General features: G+C 47.5%; 1 long non-coding RNA gene across 1 annotated transcript; it reads right to left on the bottom strand.

The window, feature by feature from the left end:
• Nucleotides 1-5,467: 5,467 nt before the first annotated feature.
• LOC147728225 (uncharacterized) lies at nucleotides 5,468-8,574 on the bottom strand. Its single transcript, XR_015309543.1, has 3 exons — nucleotides 8,476-8,574; nucleotides 7,596-7,721; nucleotides 5,468-5,800 (listed from the first exon to the last, which is right to left on the bottom strand). It is a non-coding gene; the product is annotated as an uncharacterized LOC147728225 (long non-coding RNA).
• Between the last annotated feature and the right edge of the window lie 237 nt (nucleotides 8,575-8,811).

Raw genomic sequence — 8,811 nt, 5'->3', positions numbered from 1 at the left:
TAGCTGCAGAGCGCGCGCGGAGTGATTTGGGAAATTTGTGAAAAAGTGACTAAGTCCCCATTTTTGTACTTTTGCTCTTTGGCTGTTTGGGGGTCTTCTACTCGTTTTCTCCTGGGTTGACGGCTCTGGGGCCATTGCTGGGAAGCTCTAATACCGGATAAAAGTGTTTTGGACCAAATCCCAGGCGGAATTTTTTTTGTGTTTTTGATGACTTGCTTGCCTTTGAGGTGCTCTTAGGGGGGGTTCCGTCTGTTTGCGGGTGAGTTTCGTGGTCTGGGAGCACTGCTGGGACACTCTAATCTTGATTGCATTTGCTTTTCAGGAAATCCGTCGTGCCAACCCCGACTTATGGCCTAGCTACGCAGCGCGTTTGGACCGAAGGCCCAGAAATATTGCAAGTATGAGATTTTGCTTTTGGCCTGTTTGGGGGTGTTATGCTTCTTGGCGGGTGGGTTGCCGGGTCTTGGGGCATTCCTGGGAAGGTCTAATACCGGGTAGAAGTGGTTGGGACAAAATCCAGGCCGATTTTTTTTGGGCTATTTCAGACATTTTGCTCTATGTAGCGTTTTCGGGGGCCTGTTTGGGGGGCTTCCTGGTGTTTGCGGGTGAGTTTCGTGGTCTGGGAGCACTGCTGGGACACTCTAATCTTGATTGCATTTGCTTTTCAGGAAATCCGTCGTGCCAACCCCGACTTATGGCCTAGCTACGCAGCGCGTTTGGACCGAAGGCCCAGAAATATTGCAAGTATGAGATTTTGCTTTTGGCCTGTTTGGGGGTGTTATGCTTCTTGGCGGGTGGGTTGCCGGGTCTTGGGGCATTCCTGGGAAGGTCTAATACCGGGTAGAAGTGGTTGGGACAAAATCCAGGCCGATTTTTTTTGGGCTATTTCAGACATTTTGCTCTATGTAGCGTTTTCGGGGGCCTGTTTGGGGGGCTTGCTGGTGTTTGCGGGTGAGTTTCGTGGTCTGGGAGCACTGCTGGGACACTCTAATCTTGATTGCATTTGCTTTTCAGGAAATCCGTCGTGCCAACCCCGACTTATGGCCTAGCTACGCAGCGCGTTTGGACCGAAGGCCCAGAAATATTGCAAGTATGAGATTTTGCTTTTGGCCTGTTTGGGGGTGTTATGCTTCTTGGCGGGTGGGTTGCCGGGTCTTGGGGCATTCCTGGGAAGGTCTAATACCGGGTAGAAGTGGTTGGGACAAAATCCAGGCCGATTTTTTTTGGGCTATTTCAGACATTTTGCTCTATGTAGCGTTTTCGGGGGCCTGTTTGGGGGGCTTGCTGGTGTTTGCGGGTGAGTTTCGTGGTCTGGGAGCACTGCTGGGACACTCTAATCTTGATTGCATTTGCTTTTCAGGAAATCCGTCGTGCCAACCCCGACTTATGGCCTAGCTACGCAGCGCGTTTGGACCGAAGGCCCAGAAATATTGCAAGTATGAGATTTTGCTTTTGGCCTGTTTGGGGGTGTTATGCTTCTTGGCGGGTGGGTTGCCGGGTCTTGGGGCATTCCTGGGAAGGTCTAATACCGGGTAGAAGTGGTTGGGACAAAATCCAGGCCGATTTTTTTTGGGCTATTTCAGACATTTTGCTCTATGTAGCGTTTTCGGGGGCCTGTTTGGGGGGCTTCCTGGTGTTTGCGGGTGAGTTTCGTGGTCTGGGAGCACTGCTGGGACACTCTAATCTTGATTGCATTTGCTTTTCAGGAAATCCGTCGTGCCAACCCCGACTTATGGCCTAGCTACGCAGCGCGTTTGGACCGAAGGCCCAGAAATATTGCAAGTATGAGATTTTGCTTTTGGCCTGTTTGGGGGTGTTATGCTTCTTGGCGGGTGGGTTGCCGGGTCTTGGGGCATTCCTGGGAAGGTCTAATACCGGGTAGAAGTGGTTGGGACAAAATCCAGGCCGATTTTTTTTGGGCTATTTCAGACATTTTGCTCTATGTAGCGTTTTCGGGGGCCTGTTTGGGGGGCTTGCTGGTGTTTGCGGGTGAGTTTCGTGGTCTGGGAGCACTGCTGGGACACTCTAATCTTGATTGCATTTGCTTTTCAGGAAATCCGTCGTGCCAACCCCGACTTATGGCCTAGCTACGCAGCGCGTTTGGACCGAAGGCCCAGAAATATTGCAAGTATGAGATTTTGCTTTTGGCCTGTTTGGGGGTGTTATGCTTCTTGGCGGGTGGGTTGCCGGGTCTTGGGGCATTCCTGGGAAGGTCTAATACCGGGTAGAAGTGGTTGGGACAAAATCCAGGCCGATTTTTTTTTGGGCTATTTCTGACATTTTGCTCTATGTAGCGTTTTCGGGGGCCTGTTTGGGGGGCTTCCTGGTGTTTGCGGGTGAGTTTCGTGGTGTGGGAGCACTGCTGGGTATATATACTTTACTTTGCAAGAGGTTTGAAGCAAATCCATGGTGGCTGAGGGGACTTAGGGCCTAGCTGCAGAGCGCGCGCGGAGTGATTTGGGAAATTTGTGAAAAAGTGACTAAGTCCCCATTTTTGTACTTTTGCTCTTTGGCTGTTTGGGGGTCTTCTACTCGTTTTCTCCTGGGTTGACGGCTCTGGGGCCATTGCTGGGAAGCTCTAATACCGGATAAAAGTGTTTTGGACCAAATCCCAGGCGGAATTTTTTTTGTGTTTTTGATGACTTGCTTGCCTTTGAGGTGCTCTTAGGGGGGGTTCCGTCTGTTTGCGGGTGAGTTTCGTGGTCTGGGAGCACTGCTGGGACACTCTAATCTTGATTGCATTTGCTTTTCAGGAAATCCGTCGTGCCAACCCCGACTTATGGCCTAGCTACGCAGCGCGTTTGGACCGAAGGCCCAGAAATATTGCAAGTATGAGATTTTGCTTTTGGCCTGTTTGGGGGTGTTATGCTTCTTGGCGGGTGGGTTGCCGGGTCTTGGGGCATTCCTGGGAAGGTCTAATACCGGGTAGAAGTGGTTGGGACAAAATCCGCGCGGAAAAGCCTTTAGTTTTGGCACTTTTTGTAACTTAGGGTTCGTTAGGGTTAGCCCTAGCAGCAGGATTGCATGTGTATCGGGGTGTTCTAGATTTTTCAAACTGAGTTCTGGGGTCTTAGAGCACTCGTGAGAATGTGTAATTTTGGTTGCAAGTCATTTGAAGAAAATCCATGGTGGGAAAGGGGGGATTTGGCATAGTTAAAGAAAGCCTTTGCCACTATTCTTAACTTAGGGTTCGTTAGGGTTAGCAGTATTTCTATTGCATGTGTTTGAGTGGGGGGGATTTCGAGTCTTGGAGCGATGCTGGCTATGGCTACTTTTGCTTGGTTGCTTGCAAGTGGTTTGAATACAATCCACGGGGGGTAATGGGTAATTAGGGTACTTCGGCCTACTTTTACTTTCAAAGTAAGTTTTGTCTCCAGTTTTCTGCTAGGCCTCGTTTTTTGGGTGGGAGCACTGCTAGGAAGATCTATTTTTGTTCTAAAACACAGTTTACAGTACACCTAGCTTGAGGGGCAAGATCCGCTACATTAATTTGCCCATACTTACTTATCCTTCAAAAGGTGACTCAGAGTACGCACTTTCAAAAACATTGTACTGTCTGTCTACTAGGAAAAACAAATTGTGACTTTTTGCACTCCACAGCCTACATACCTTATATTTATTTATCAGTGGTGTTGTAATATTATATCACTTCCTGTTTTTCGTTGAATAATTACAGGCCGGGTTTCAGTCTCTGCAATGGGGAAAAAAGGATGGAGTCAGGCTTCACAGTAGCGAGCCACAATTCAGCATCAGGCAGGCAGTGGACAGGGTGTCTTCTGGTGACCAACATCGGTGGACGAAGCGTCGGCTGCAATGGAGGAGTGCCGCTAATAGGAGGATTTTTTTTCTGCGGGCAACTTACTTACCACTTCCAACAGGACCACTACAACCACATAGATACAGTATCCCTTGCCTTTTTCTCTGACTGTGACTGCATTTCTTTGCTCTCTCTCGGCTTCTACATTGATCCCTTAACACATCACTTAGTCCACTCCACTATCTGCACCACACATAGTCATTTGTAAGTGCTCCTACGTAATTCGCAAGTCGCAGCACGCCCCAGGCCGTAGAGGACTGGGATGGCCCCAATGATGAAGCATGTCACCAAGGGGCAACCCTGGTGAGTGAGGGGACACCTAGAAAAAAAGCAATTTCTCCTTTTCTATCTACTATACCTTCTGTCAGGTTACGCAGCCCCTAAGCGCCTACCGTACTATGAAACTACATTTCCCATGAGTAGGCGGGAGACTTGCAGACTATTTAGTGAGACTATATGAGAGTACCCTTGTATGTTAGGACATCACTTCACTGATGCCTGTCTTGTCTTCTCTTACAGGTATCCTTTCCCTGCTGACCCTACCTTTACCCATCCCACATTTTTTATTTTAGTTTGTTATTTTTCTCCCTCGCCTAATGCCTCGAACACCCTGTGTTTACACTTCTGGGTGTTGGTGACATTTGGAGGTGGAACCATATTTGCATCGACTGGATCACGGGGAGTAAACGTGACACCTTCCAGACCAACCCCATTGAGTGTTGTTGTGAATGGATTTATAGTGACCAGCAAGGCTCTCGGGTATCTGGCTACAGAGACCTTATGTTGAATATAGTTATCAATAATTCCACACAGGCCCTGTACTGTCGCATTCTTTCTTTCCACAGTTGTCGATGATATATTCTTACTCTGCTTGACAAAGAACCATTGCTAATGTGAAAGAACTTCAACCGAATTAGTAGTTATACTTTACCATTTGTTAGGCTACAATGTGGCACTGCTCTACTGTACTTCTGTCACCTGCTATATTCTCAGTTGTACCGTTGAATTGCTCAGGAGGACAAACCAGATTTCATTTTCTTTTTTTTCATAGGCATGCAACTGCCACTGTGTCACACCACTACTACCACCGCTATGAGGAAATTTTATCCGACCAAGATTGCCAACGTTATTCGGTGTTTCCCGTGGAGCCAGCCCTGGGCCTAGCCCTACTTTCAAACACAAATTACAGGTAAGATAAGCGTTTGGTGGTTTGGGGGTATAATGGAGTATTAGTACGAGAGACGAGAGCCTGAAGGTAGTACTACTAAAGTCCTAGGACTCTTGGATTCACTTCACTTAGTCTGTGAGAGGCACTTAGTGTTGAAAACATTTGGGCATTTACACTTAAAGGAAGAAAATGGAACTAAACTTTCAGGAAAACAGTCAACGTTAAACCCCCACCCACCAGGCAAGCAGTAAAAAACAGGTATGCTCAGATAAAGTTTGAAAAAGTATATTTATATCCCTAACAAAATAATCTCCCGCAAGACCCTCCCTAACCCCAACGATTGTCCTTCAAAAGTCCCCAAAAACCCAACTCCCAATTCCCACCCCCCAAAAGTCTCTAAAAAAGGGGCAAGGGACACTATGGGTGGATGCTGTTCACTTTTTGGGCCAGGGCATCATGCTCCTCGCGGAGCAAGGCGAGCTCCTGCTGAAGGCGGGACACCATCAGGGTGGTGCGGCGCAGGCGTGCCTTCACTGCCTTGCAGGTGCAAGGCCTGTGAGAAGCAGCTGTTGGCCTTGCTGCTCGGGGGTGGCGTTTGCCTTTGGCAGCCCGGCTCAGTCTCGGTGGACCACTGTGCTGGGTCACGGTGGCAGCCGGTGAGGCCACGGAGGACGACGTTGTCGTTGTTGTCGACCGCACACTTTCCACGTCCTCCAGGGCCACCAGCCGCCGATATTCCGCAACAGTGGCCTCGATTCTCCGTTGCCGGGCCGCTCTAGCCAGCTCCTTCCTCCTTGTTCGTTTGGAAGGAGAACCTATATGAAGAAAGAAAGACATAGTCTGTAACCAATGCTCTTTAAGATTAACTCAATCATTCAGCAGAAATGTGTGCTGCAGTACAACTAGCAACTTGCAAGCGCATTACATAACTATTGAGGCCAGTATCTATCTAACCTCACACTTCTTCATCCTTGCTCTAACATTAGTGGGAGTTTAAGGAACAAATTCTATGAGCACTGTGGACTTCCATTGGAGTCGACTATGAAAGTACACCAGTCTTATTCTTCTTCTTGTCTCTTGTTTTGGAAAATTGGTACGTTATTTTCTGCAAGCCGGCATAATGCCAGCGCGGTAAACTTGCACCCGAGAAAAAGAGACGCACGCCATGAGGAGTGACCTAGACTTGCGTTGCCGTTGCGTTACTGTACCCGTCCAGTACATGCAGGTGGTGAATCTCTTACTTTTCTATTACGGGTGGCACTGAGAATACTCTGTTACAACTCAAGGGCTACTGCTTAATTAATTTAACTTTCACCCTACAGTGGAAATGAGTACTAGAAATGGAAAATTGAAGAAGATAAATAATCTGATTATCTATCACTTCACATGGGATGTTTTTGCTTATATATGGGATGACTTTAGGTGCTTTGCTTTTTATTGAGTGACAGGCAGTGATACATCCACACATGAATGACTGAGTACTACTAAACTTATTAAGAGAGGTAGGGAGTGGCCACCATAATAACCGGATCTATGCAGTGCTTGCAATACAAACTACTGCTACTATTTATGGTAGTATTTGGACAAAATTAAAAGTTCTTTTCCTTGCCTTTCCTACACTGGAACGGACGTGCGGGTGCAGTGTTAGTGTTACATGCTCTTCAAAGTTACACTTAGTTCATCCACTGACCGTCTACTCTCTCTAGATCATGGGTACTCACAAACTTTCTCTCAGGGGCTACATTTACAGTGTAGTTTGGGGCCGAGGGCCGCACTGGTGGGGGCGGAGTCAGAGGGGGCGGGGCTAAAGCAAAACGATAACTTGTGACCATGAGGTTGCACACAGGTCCCTGCAGCAGATGCCCTCATCCACTGAGCCACCAGACCCAGCATTTACATACATCTCTCTCCCTCCTGCTGTCCCTCCTGCCCTCCCTCCATCTCTCTCTCCCTCCTGCCCTCCCTCTCCCTCTGTCATCTCACTGTGTGTGTGTCTATCTGTGTCAGCCTTCAGCCCGGGTTGAGACCGCTTCCTCAACGCGCACACACAGACAACAACACCAAAGTACTTAACAGGTCTTTAAAAGACCATTAACATATTATTGAGGCTTTGTTTGTTTTAGCGCCCCTGCTTCTCCACCCTGACAATCACTGCTTGCCCGGCCCCACAGAGCAGAGGCTTAGTTCTATTTCACCTCTTTGTGGCCTTGCATCTCCACTCTGCTCTGTGGGGGCCGGGGGAGCAGTGATTGTCAGAGTGGAGATGCAGGGGCGCTAACAGGTGAAATACAAAAAAGCCTCTGCTCTGTGGGGGCCGGGGGAGCAGTGATTGTCTGCAAGGTCAGCGCACCGCCAACGAAGGCTTGCCGGGCCACCACCGGCCCGCGGGCCGTACTAGGAGTACCCCTGCTCTAGATACACATATGCTATCTAAGAGTCAGATAGTAGCATGATCCAGGTATATGGACACATACAGTTTCTGTGTCACCCACCCAGGCTGTTGTCCTTCCACCCATCATTGCTTCATCATTCACCCAGCCATGCATCTCATATTCTTGCCTTCCCAGCTAGTCTTCAATCTCAATAAGTAAGGAATATATAAGAGCTTACCTCTGGCCGCCACCACCGTCTCAACTCTCACATCCGGCGCCGCCGCCTCCTCCCCTGATGATGAATTGCCCTCCGCCTCCGTGTCGAGCACCACCACCACACTGGCCCCGCCACCAGATGTTCCACCTACAAAGTACATTTAAGAATCTTAGAATAAAGCACTCACTAGTCACTAGTATTTGGTCTAGGAATGAAGACATGTGAAAACAATGTAATTTGTGACTGTCTACGTTAAAGTTAAAAAAAATGTCCCTTTTTCCAGGGAAGGTTGTCTTGCTGCACTTTTTGGCACAACTGATGAAGGCTGATTTTTTAACACGCACCATTTTTCTCCACACAGACAGAAGATGGACTTCTAACAACAAGATCAAGTTGAAACCAGGTGAGAGCTCGGCTCGACCACAAGAAATGTCTTCAATTAATCGTCAGCACTAACCACTTTTCCATTATCAGTTAAACGTTTAGTTTTATTATGACTTCATTTTAATAAATGTGTTTACTTTTAATAAAGCTTTTAAATTTAAATACAATCTGTGTTTTTTGGTCCTCCAGACTAGAGTGACTGAACGAAAGGTTTTGCAATTTTTGCAAGCATGAGTCCAGATAGAACACTTCAAAAGACATTATGGACAATCCCAGAGGACTGCACTAAGTTGATAGAGCTATTGCTGACTAGAATCATGGGAGTTTCGCCAACCGTGCAATCTTAGTTAGCTACACAGACAGACTAATAAGAATAATCTAGTAATACCACAGGGAGTCATAGTAGAGGCAGGATAAGAATTTAGATACAGTCTACAAGAAGAGCAAAGACAATTTTGAAAAAATTCAAATGAGGAACGCTAGGAAAAATAGGTACTAGTCTAAAATGAAAACTTACTGGGGCCAGCAGAGGAGCCCTCGCCTGCCCGATCCTGGCCCTGTTGATGAACAGCATCCGCCGCCTGCTGCTCCTGTGTCCTCCTCTCGCCCCTGGGGGGAGCTGACGTACAACATGAAAGAAAGAACAGAAAACATGGATGATTGTTGCTTGTCAATGTCAACCAAATCAAACATTTCAAAAGAACAATAACAAAATATTTCCGCGAAATTATATTGATTATGGTTACTTTTTATTTATTTGCGGACCTGTGACTTCGAAAGTCACGTAACTCACTAAACAAAGTACTGAAACGTTCACCTAGGACTGGCAGGCAGCAGTCCGCAGGCAAGACGC

The sequence above is a fragment of the Lissotriton vulgaris genome, chromosome 3_1, assembly GCF_964263255.1.
Source record: "Lissotriton vulgaris chromosome 3_1, aLisVul1.2, whole genome shotgun sequence".
Classification (NCBI taxonomy): Eukaryota; Metazoa; Chordata; class Amphibia; order Caudata; family Salamandridae; genus Lissotriton; species Lissotriton vulgaris.
Note: the sequence above shows the minus strand (reverse complement) of the source record. Positions and strands in the feature narration are given on the sequence as shown.